Raw genomic sequence first — 12,114 nt, forward strand, 5'->3', positions numbered from 1 at the left:
CCCTAGGCGGCACACTCTAGCTATGCATGTGGTTAAAAGGTTAAAGAAATTAGAGGTGATGATCAATTCCAGATCTTGTTAAACATTTTATAACTTGACAAAGTATATATGCTGTGTGTGTGTGTGTGTGTGTGTTATTGTCTTGTTTCATTTTTTTTTTACTTTTTGATGCCAAGATTGGACTTGCAGATGATTACCATAAATATTAATCTTCCTAGTCAGGAATTGCTAGTTTACACACACACACACATTTACAAGAGGCTTATTTCAGTTTCTGTCTACCAAATCCACTCACAAGGCTTTGGTCAGCCAGCGGCTATAGTAGAAGACACTTGCCAAGGGTGCCACACTGTGGGACTGATCCCAGAACCATGTGGTTGTGAAGCAAGCTTCTTGTCACAATCACACCTTTGATTACTGAACAAAATTATTGTTTCTTGTATACAGGCAAGCATAGCACTGTGGTTAAGAAGTTCACTATACAACCATGTCACTTTGAGTTCAATTCAATTGCATACACCTTGAATAGGTGTCTTCAATTACAGCCTTGGGTCAACCGATGCCTTGTAAGTGGAATTTAGTAAACAGAAGTCAACTAAAACTGCATGTGTTCTGTATATGTGTGTTTGAGTACATGTGTGTGCATGTGTGAGTTTGTACTTTCATTTGTTTTACCTTTAATTTTTTACTTGTTTCAATCATTAGATTGTGACCATGCTGGGGCATCACTTCGAAGAATTTTAGTTTAACAAATTGACTCCAGTACTTATGTTTTTTAAGCCTGGTACTTATCAGACCCTTTTGCCAAATCACTGTGTTATGGGGATGTAAACACACCAACACACACACACACACACGCACACATAATATACATATATATATATATATATATATATATATATATATATATATATATATATATGAGGTGGTATCAAAAAGTTCTCAGACTAATTATGTTTAATAAAAATAACTTATTTACTGAAGTTTCAATATCGTCTCCTTTGAAATAGTCACCTTGCACACCAATGCACTGGTCCCAGCATTCCTCCCACTCTTGGAATCCAGGCTAGAAATTGTTTTCCGTGAGTCAAGGATCTTCTCTGATTTGCTCTTGATCTCAACAAAGGTTTTAAAACAGTGACCGTTGAGCTGCATTTTCATCTTGGAAGAGAGATGGAAGTCTGCAGCTGCTAAGTCTGGCAAATAGGGTGGGTGCAGAAGCAATGCCATGTTGCTTTTGGTGAGAATCTAATGAGTAAGGAAAGATCAGCGACAGGATGCCTTGTTGTCATAAAGAAGCCAATTCTTTATGAGATCCAATCACTTTTGCCAAATAATCTCCCTCAAATGATTCAAATGTTATAGCAGAACTCTCAATGGACAGTCTGGCCCTGGGGGTCAAATTCTTGATGCATAATACTGTGGATGTTGAAAAAACAATGAGCATACTCTTGATTGAGCTGTGGCTGTCATGCCTTCTTCTTCAGTCTTCCATTGTGACAACTACGACTTTATCTTTGAAGCATGCTCAATGTCTCTATAGCAGACTTCCTGAGTTTAAAGCAAAATTTCACATTGGCTCTTTGTTCCTATCCATAGCAAAAATCGCAGACTACAGCATACATGTGTTCACAGAAACACAAATTTCACATGTGAAGTAAACACAGTGATGCTGCTGGCTCTCACTGCACACACAACTGTGTGCTGCCATCTGTTGGCACACTACAGAACTAGCTTTTGATGCCACGCAGCATGGCTAATCCAGAGACAATGTGGTTGAGAAATAAACTTCTTATCACATTATATTTCATAACCTTGTCATTTGACAAGTAGATACAGATAAAATAAGTAATAGATTTTAAAATAAGTGTTAGGTTCAATATAATTGACTAATCCCTTGAAGGTAGTACAACAACATGGTTACAGTCCAATGACTGAGGTTAATAAAAGAATAAAAGAAAATATATTAAATGACAGAAATAAATACAATAGAACTGAAAATGTGAAAGAAGTCAATTTTTTAACAATACTTTAAGAACAACAAAACTTTCGAGATTTATGGAACAATGAAGTTCAAAATAACTTGAGAGAATGTTTGTAAAAGGAGGAACTAGAAAATACAATGTGATTTCAAAACAGAAATCACTAAATATCAGAGCCTAAACTTAGCTTGATATCTTTTTAGTAATGGCATTTTACCAAATACTCTTCTTCCAACTTGATTACCATTTTCTCCAGAGAATACAAGGAAAACAACATGGTATTGCCCATGGAAAACATTTAACTTATAGATTATTCCGATATTTTATTTCTCACTATATTTATTCCTTCTTTAATTATTTAGCTCTTAGCTTGATGTGAGAATTTTTAGAATTTCCAAGAAACAGTCTCTAAGGAGTTTTGTTTTGTGTAAACTAAAGAGAATTTATATCTTATTTTTAGAAAAATGTAAATACTACCAAATATTTAAGACCATTTTGTTATATGACTTGTTCAGTTTTACTATTGTAGCTCATATTACAGATTTGAAATTTAATTAATATTTCATTAATGTTCAACACTGAGATCCTCTTTACAACATGAATATGAACAGAAGACATTGTGCTTATATAGTCAAGTGTAATAGGGCAGGACCTATAATTTTTAACTTTCAATTATAAAGATCGAGCGCTTTTTTGCTTTTGTTTTGTCACTAAATAATAGACTCCACAGATAATTCTGCATACTTTTCTGTTCATCATGCTTAACTAATTCTTAGAAGCTGAGAAATACTTTCAGGACATAAGTATATGTACACAGACCTTATATATTCTGCATCTTATAAACATACATCATCTAAAGCCAGGAGATGTTCTATAATGATAAACAATAGCAGTCAATATATTCACATTTGAATCTGCCAAGATGCTTTCAGAATAAACAGAAATGTTATTGTTCAGATCCTAACTGTCCTATGTGCAACTCAAGAATTATCAATGGAAAATAATTTTCACCTTTCACTAAAATAATTATTCTTATTCTAGAAATTATTTCACATTGATAGCAAAATTTAACCCTTACAAACTAAATTCAACCAAAAACTTGGTATTTAACAATCCCCATTTTTTTGTCTCTTCTATTAAAGGTCAATCACTGGTTTTCTAACAGCTTTACTTCAAAAGCCATTTGGAAGGAGAAGTATCAATGATTTTATCAACCCTGTTAGAGACAAATATCGGGTCTATTCCCCATCATCTCTCTCTCTCTCTCTCTCTTTCTCTCTCTATCTATCTATCTATCTGTCTATCTGTTTGTCTGTATGTCTGTCTGCCTGTCCGTCCATCTGTCTGTCTGTCTGTCTGTATGTCTGTCTGTCTGTCTGTCTCTGTCTGTCTCTGTTTCTCTCTCTCTCTCTCTCTCTCTCTCTCTCTCTCTCTCTCTATCTATCTATCTATCTATCTATCTATCTGTCTATCTCTTTGTTCCTTAGAAAAGATTATGTAATACCTTTGATATTATCAGAATTCTTAATGTACCAGTCTAAGCTGGTGGGTGCAGGCACATGGAAGTATGTTTATGGATATATATGCAGGTGTATATGTGTATGATCTATGTTGCAAGCCACAGTTTTGCACAAAGGTAACTAAAATTCTGCATAGATGCAAAATCTATGTGCTTCTCCTTCGCATGAAGTTTATAGATTATATGACTTGTTTATAGATTACGCTGGTCACCAAAATTAAATGTATTATACTCATTATGAATGCAAACCAACATTTTAAGACTAATTATTCATGCTGATTTCAAAATTTCATTCTGAATGTATGCAGTACGTATCAGTTTTCAGTAGATACATATTTGTATATATGAAATCCTTAAGGTTGCAAATAAGGATATATTATTTTTAGAAAGTAAATGAGTTTATTGAGTTAAAAATCATCATTATCATTGATTTGGATTTCATGCAGTGTTCCTGATCTGGTTGATTATAGTAAAGTGTCCAGCAATAGTCAGCCTGCATAATGTCATTCCAGAAGCCTTGGTACCGTTTCTCCATAGCATTAATGTCCTGGTGAAATCTTTCACCATGTTCATCGATGGGAGTCCAAGAAGTGAACTTTCAGTGACATGCAACAACCCATTGCTGAGTAACATTTCAGAAGATACTTGATGCCATCTTTGTAGTTCATTGCCTTCTAGTTGCCCAAGAAATTCTCACAGATCCAATTGAAAGCGTTCAAGCAATCAGCTCCAGTTCATCCAGTGTTGTCTTGAAGTCAACATCTTCAAGTACTTCTCTAATTTGGAGTTCGACAAAGATACCCTCTTTCAACTTTGCCTGTGTGATTTTGGAAACTTTTCTACAGTATACTCAAACCCTCTGGCATTTCTCTTCCCTAATGTCTTTACAAGTTGTTTCATCAGTCCAAGTTTTATGCGCAAGGGAGGCAACAGGACATTACATGGATCTACAAGAAGTGTATTCTTAATGCTTGACAGTCCTGGCTGGTATGATATTCTTGCCGGCCAATTTGTCTAATGATAATGTCTGTCAGCTGCTCGACAATCCCACAGACACAAGAAACAACAGTATTTTGTGAAATCTGACTGCATTTCCATTAAAATTCCAATGACTTTTAAATCTTCACATATTTTCCATGAGTATCTTTCATAGGCAATGGTATGAAATAAAGTTCCATATTCTCATATGATTCATGAAGATGAACAGAATGTATAATAGGTATGGAGGACTTCAAATTACCATTATGGAGAAATACAGCTTTTAAACTTCATTTTGAAAAGTCAATAAACAAACGCCACTCTGCAGGATCATGATTTTGTGATAAACATTCAAAAGGTCCATCAATGTTACTGTAAAAGCAAAATGGGCCTTCAGCAATAAAATGTGTTTGTAAAACCACATTTCTCTGTCGAAAACAAATTATACAAGCACTGTGCTCTAGCAGATATTTCTCCTTAAGTCTTGATGTCAACAGTTCTGCTTTATCTTTTGAGAGGGATAGGTCTCTGACAAGGTCATTCAGTTCAGCTTGGGAAAATTTCTGAGGTTCAAAGCTATCGTCATCAGCCATGTAATCTTCCTCAGTAGCACTATCCTATCGTGACAGTCAGCATCATCATCTGACGTTTCAGTACCATCATCTGGTAGAACTGGAATTGGCAGGCTTCCATTGTGAGGCACAGATCTCATTGTAGATTCCAAATTGGGATACACAATTTTGTATGTATTCTTCATAAAAAATCTTGTGACATCTACTTTGCAAAAATAACAGTCATTAAAATGGTCTTTCAGCTCCCTCCATATCACTGGAATGGCAAAAGGCATGGACTTCTTATAACTGAACCAGTTATGTAAGCCATTTGAGCAAGCTGAGCAGATTAAATGTGGTGCCTATAATTTGTCCTGATCTACAAGAAGACAATCAAAGTATAGCTTATAAATCTTTTTGATCTCTGGTGTTATTGTACATTTTTGAGCTTTCACAACAAATTGTCCACAGACATAATGAAACACATCAAGATGATTACTACATTGTCCTGACATTGTTAATACTGTAAAACAAGTAATGAAATAGATACAAATGGTTATACTCATATTGAATTTGAGATGATGAAATATTTCATCAGACCATTTATGACTGGACAATTTGAGATGTTGAAATACCTACTTCCTCAGACAAAACTTGATTGGTTAATGATGAAATATTACATCTGAACTATGCAGCAATGAATAATGTAGTTTATTTTAAAGGTATGTTTTCATGATGCAAATGAAATACATGCTTACACTTCATTACTTGGAATTTCTGTATAATGCATGAGCTAAAACCAAAAAACTTTCTCATCTTGAAAACTGTACATGATGTCAAAAAACTAACTGTATATTTGAAATCAGCATTAAAAACTACACTATGTACACATTGACATATGCTTGATAAAAAATATTTGTTGACAAGTGTTATCTGACTAGATTATATGAGTTTATGCATTACCTATGAAGCACAACTTCAACCATTTTCTGAATTACATGGATTCATCAGAATACTTTCAACATTATTCTTATAACAAATTTATTCCAAATTTAGTGAATTCATGTAATTATATTTATTTTAGGTGTTAATGAATCTAAGCAAGATAAAGTACATAGAATTTCAGGTAACATGCATGGTTTGCTCGGACATTTTTATTACATTAGTCAACTCTGTAAAAACAAAAACTGAGCATGGATTTCACATTCTATTGTAATTAACCAACAGGGTGGAAGTGGCAAGTGAAGGAAGTCACTGAATAATGTATACCATTTACTAAATTGTTCATTTTAAAGAAAGAAAATAAAACCCAGAAAAGTGAGAATGATTTTAATCTTTATTTTTCATAAACCTAATGTAATTTGGTAAAAGAATTCTAAGATGTGAGGATAACTCCTACATTTAAAGAAAATGGTATTCTAATTATTGCAGGTAGGCAAGTAAGGATGGTTGAGAATCAGTTCCTAGAGCAAAATTATTGATATAATTGTGTAACTTATAATCTGAACAGATCTGAAGATTTTATAAAAATCTCTAATGGATCTGGAAGCAACACGTGCTGAGCTGTTTCTTTGTCATATAATATATATTAATAATATTCTCCCTCAACATTTTTTTTTTCTCCAGCATTGCATTCAATCCACCCCAGGTATATTTTATGTATTAGAGTATCTTTTTTTACATACTTTTAACATTTCTTCTAGCTGTCAGCTTGTATTTATTTATCTTGAAAATATGAAATGCGGATGGAAAAAAACAGTGTTTAACAAATGACTTGTCATGCAAAGGTGATAGAAAACTTTTTATTTTATTAAGATCTCACCTCTGTTAAGTGTGAGTGCCACCTTTAATAGAATATTGCTGTAATATAATGGCAGGAATATATTTGAATAAGAGTTGCTGCCGGCATTATCAGTAGGCTGCCAGTCTAAACTTAATGGTGATGGTTTGCACCATATCCATAGAGTTGTAGTCACAGAGTGGATACTGTACTAGACTACTTAAATGTTTATTGTGAGTTCAAGTCAGTTCAAGGTTTGTTTTTTTGTTTTTGCTTTTTTATACAGTTCACATAAATTTATATAACGATTGATGAATATATAGCAGTCACCAGTATTTTTATTACACATTTTATCGTACTTATAAAATCTAACAAAAATTTAACTATGTAATTTCTTTATGGAAATCTCAACAAATCCTAAACAGACTCAATTTTAACGTCACCAACCCATATATTCCTTTTTCTAGCTTGCTACATAAATTCTGACCCAGTACTCTTCTCAATCACCACATTACTCAGAAACTTGCTCAATGGTTTTATCAACAGAAGGAACCTCACCTCTACCATCTTAACAACCACCAACATCAGTAAAACAGTTGGCTCCATTCCACACAATATTATTGTAATGCAGATGCTCAACATGTCTTTAAGAAACAACAAAAAATGTTGTACTGTAAACTAATAACCAAGCCATTCAATCTATATAGGAATAAAAACCAGAATCTTTATTATTCTCAACAGTGTTGCATGTGGACATGTTCTTTCAACCAACTCTTTTAAATTTATATTTATGAAAGCTGTCCAAACCTCTATAAAACATACACATAATCTCAGAATGAGACGGCTCCACTGTCATATTGCATAAACTTTCTCATGCAGTTACTCAACTTCTTCAAGCCTGCATCAATTCCTTACATTCTTGGGTCCAAACAAATAAGCTAGAATCAAACTCAATAAAATCCCCCATCTTATTCTTTATCAACATCTTTAAAAATAACAAATACAACTAACCATCACACTCAACAACAAAAGAGGAAAAGAGGAAGAATACTAAAGAATTATGTGATGTATCTCCTCAATCTACCTTTTCTACAGATACTACTCTGCCCCTCCCAGACAGTGAATGGAATATACTATTCACCCAGGGTACTTAGCATCTCCTCTCATCCTCAAACTGTAGTGCCTCAACCACCAGTAAACAGTGCTGCACACACTGACCAAATAATCTCTCTCTCCAACCCATATTTAAAACTCAATGGGATTCCAGCTCTCTGCTTTCATTTCTCAAGAGATATCAACATATCTGTTTTAATTAAACAGAAGTTCACATACCTATGTTTAGTTTAACTTTTTATCTGCAGAATTAAATTTCATGGTTATTCCAGTAATGATGTTACATATCTATCAAAAAATAGAATTGATATTTTCTGCACATTACATTTCCTCCATAAACTTAGTATATCTCAACAAAAAATGGTTTCCAACACAACAGTCCTCAACAAGAGATAAATTGGTATATAAAACTGATTTCTACAGTTAAGGGCAATTAAATTTCAAGTGGACATATCTGATTTCTGCAATGAAAGGGTTAAACAAAGTACGCAACCTTTTTAGAGAAGCTTTCTGAAAAATATACATTATACTCATTAATGATAATCTAATCAGGTGTAATGAGATTTAACAAAATTTCCAATCCTCCCATGGATAGGGGCCCATGGTGAATATAGATTCACTAGTGCTTTGTATACACAACGTCCCTTACAAGTCATCAAAAATGAAATAATGAAGTTAAACTTACTCCACCTTCATATCAGTAGTTAGGAATCTTCATGAGAAGACATTGGTGCTGCCCCCTTCTACTATTGTTTCTATCCTTTCCCATCTAATCCTCTACAGCAAACAGATTAATAAAAACACACACACAGCAGCAGCAGCAGCAGTGGCGGAGCGGCGGCGGTTGCAGTGGCGGTGGTGGTGGCGGTGGTGGTGGTAGTAGTAGTAGTAGTAGTAGTAGTAGTAGTAGTAGTAGTAGTAGTAGTAGTAGTAGTGTGGTATTGATGTTTCTCATCACCTGGCATAAAGCCACCTCCCTCTAATATGCAGCCCTCCAGTGTGTATTGTTGTAGGGTCTTGTCACACCTGTAATACTGTGGCTTCGTTGGCGCTGGTGCCAAGTGAAAAAACACTTGGTACACTCTGTAAAGTGGTTGGCATTAGAAAGGTCATCCAACAATAGAAACCATTCCAAAGCAGACATTGGAGCTTGATGCTGTCCTCAGGATTACATGTTTGTGTCAAACCATCTAAACCATGCCAACATGAAAAATGGATATTGATGATGAGATGCACATACACACAGGTAGAGTTTTGTGCAATCTATTAAGTAAAAACTAGAAACGACATAAATCGAATAACATGCACCTGATACCACAACTGCAATATCTAAATTCAATGTTAGTTTGTGAAATATCTCTTGGAATGTAGCAACAGAATATCATCACTACATTAACTAAACTAATATAAATAATACAGGTATCTTCTTAATGTCCTGTTATCATATTCCACATATTGTTATTATACTCAATAATAAGATTTACTGAAATTATCATCTGCCAGAACACTGAATGATACTTCTAAGCTATTTTATCATTTCCTCACTTTTTATAATCAGCAAAACGATATTTTTTCAAACCTGTGATTCTTTTATTTAGTAACAGTTACTTCTCTATGTCACTATATTTAGACAAGTAGCTAGTTATCTAATGCTTCTATCAAAGGGAAATAATGAGCAGGATGTAAAGGAAAACCATTTTATAAGGAGGAAAAAAAAATCTGTTTATTTCTGCGGTACTGAATATAATTTTTTGTTGTGGTTTGAAACTCTTGAAATATATTTTCTTTGAAAAAAATTTTATTGTTTTCATCATGCAGATATGGTTTATATATGTGTGTATGTCTATGTAGTGTGTATGTATGTATGCATAAATATTTTAGTGTAAATATGTACATGTATTTTGCATGTGTGTTCAACAATGGGATAAATGGAAAGTTGAATGAATGAGAAGAATACTCTTTCATTTTTGATTCATCATCTGTTTATTGTTAAAAGCATGTATTTACCACAACAGTCCAGCAGAAAAAAACAACAGGATAATATCAGAAAATTTTGTTCATAGTAATGACTTGGTTGGATAGTTTCTGTGGTTGTGTAGATAAGAGATATTGAGAGAGAAGGAGAGAGAAAGAGTGAGTAAATGAATATGAGCATCAGCTGCCTTTCTATAACCCTATGCTGGTAGGATCTCTGTCACTTCATTTTGCAAACTTTTTATATTTGGCAGTTTTGTCCATTCACATCAACAGATTGTGAATAGTATCTGGGGTGAATACATGACTGCATTCTTCTGCTCTCTCTCTTATGTGAATTTTACCTTTCTATTTGTTGTTTATTCTTATTTGTGACTGTCTGTCTGTCATTTATTTGCATCTTTTGTGCTCTCAATTTGCATATTTAAATCTAAAAATCTTTTCTTTTTTAATACACTCTAGAACAAATCTGATTAGACACATCTGTAGAGACATCATCACTTGAAAACCTAAGAAATGTTTACAAAATATGTTACTGGCCAGGTTTTTATTAACATCATTACTCAATTTGCCTAAACTCTGGATATTGTTACAAAAAATGTTTGATAGCAAGCACCATGTCCACTTTATATATATGTATGTATATATATATATATATATATATATATATATATATACACACAAGGTTGGCCAAAAGTCACCCGACAGTATATCAAAATTCCATAAATACTATCTGTAATTCTGTATTGACTTGAATGGAAAAATGTGCCACTGAAGAAGGACTTCCGTTTGAACAATTTTCGTGATGTTTCATATTTAGATGCTTTTATTAAATTATGTTGTTAAACATAAATAAACCTTGGAAATAATTGGGTTTTGATTTACTGTCAGGTGACTTTTGGTCAACTCTAGAAATATGATAGGCTACCACACAATAGCACTGAACCTGAAACCACATGATTGCAAAGAAAGTTTCTTAAGCACTCAGCCATGCCTGCACGTACAGACACACACACACACACACACACACACAAACATCTATACAATACATACACTTTTCTGTCTCTTACAAGTAAGTGAGATGATTATATCAGGCACTCTAACCACTAGGCTACATGTGAATGCAAGTATATCTGTGCATATGTACACACACACACACACACACACACACACACACACACACACACACACACATACACACACTCACACAGAGGATACAACATCGACAATTTATTGTATCTATTAAAGTTGAGATCCATCAATCAACTTCTTTGCAAACGTAGCCCATGTGGAAGTGTTCTGATGTTTCTAATAAAACTTTTATTCATTTGCCTATGTTTTCCAATAAACCTCTGCAGAACTATCCTCATTTTTTATTTCTTATTGTATTTTTCAAATTGCAAAGACTGTTTATGGACACCCAGTATATATTCCTGTATATATCATCATCAACATTATTCAAATGTCTTCAATTCCATGCTTGCATAAGCCAAATGAGACTACAATGCTGCAGAATATTCTATGACTGGATACTCTTCCTGACAGTAACCCCAGATGCGATTATGCAGGAAACTAGAAACAAATAGCACAATATTAAATGAGCGTATTTTTTTACGAAGATCACATACCATTCCCAGACATAAGGACAAGAGAAAGAGAAAATCATTCACACAAACACACACATGCACAAAGAGTGCACCTGAACATTATATACAATATGTTCATTATTATATACACACACTCATTGTATGTATCTCTCTGTGCGTACGGGCATGTGTGTGTGTGTGTGTTAACTTTTTGGCTCCTTTACTTGTTTCAGTCATTAGACTGCAGCCATACTGGAATACTGCCTTGAAAAATTTTAGCCAAACAATTTGGTTGCAATAGTTAATTTTATTTTTATTTCTTACACTTGATATTTATGTTATCATTCTCTTTACCAAAGTTCTAAGTTATGGAGACATAAACACACCAACAGCGGTTTTCATCTAGTGGTGGGAGACAAACACAGAAACAAATACACACACACATACACACACACATACATTTCTTCTTTCAGTTTCTGTCCACCGAATCCATTGATTAGTCTTTCATTGACCCAAGGCTATAATAGGAGACACTTGCCCAAGGTCCCACAAAGTGGAACTGAACCTGGAACCATGTGGTTGAGAAGCAAACAACTTCCCACACAGCCACACCAATGCCTATATATATATA

The sequence above is a fragment of the Octopus bimaculoides genome, chromosome 8 (assembly GCF_001194135.2).
Source record: "Octopus bimaculoides isolate UCB-OBI-ISO-001 chromosome 8, ASM119413v2, whole genome shotgun sequence".
In the NCBI taxonomy this organism is placed as follows: domain Eukaryota; kingdom Metazoa; phylum Mollusca; class Cephalopoda; order Octopoda; family Octopodidae; genus Octopus; species Octopus bimaculoides.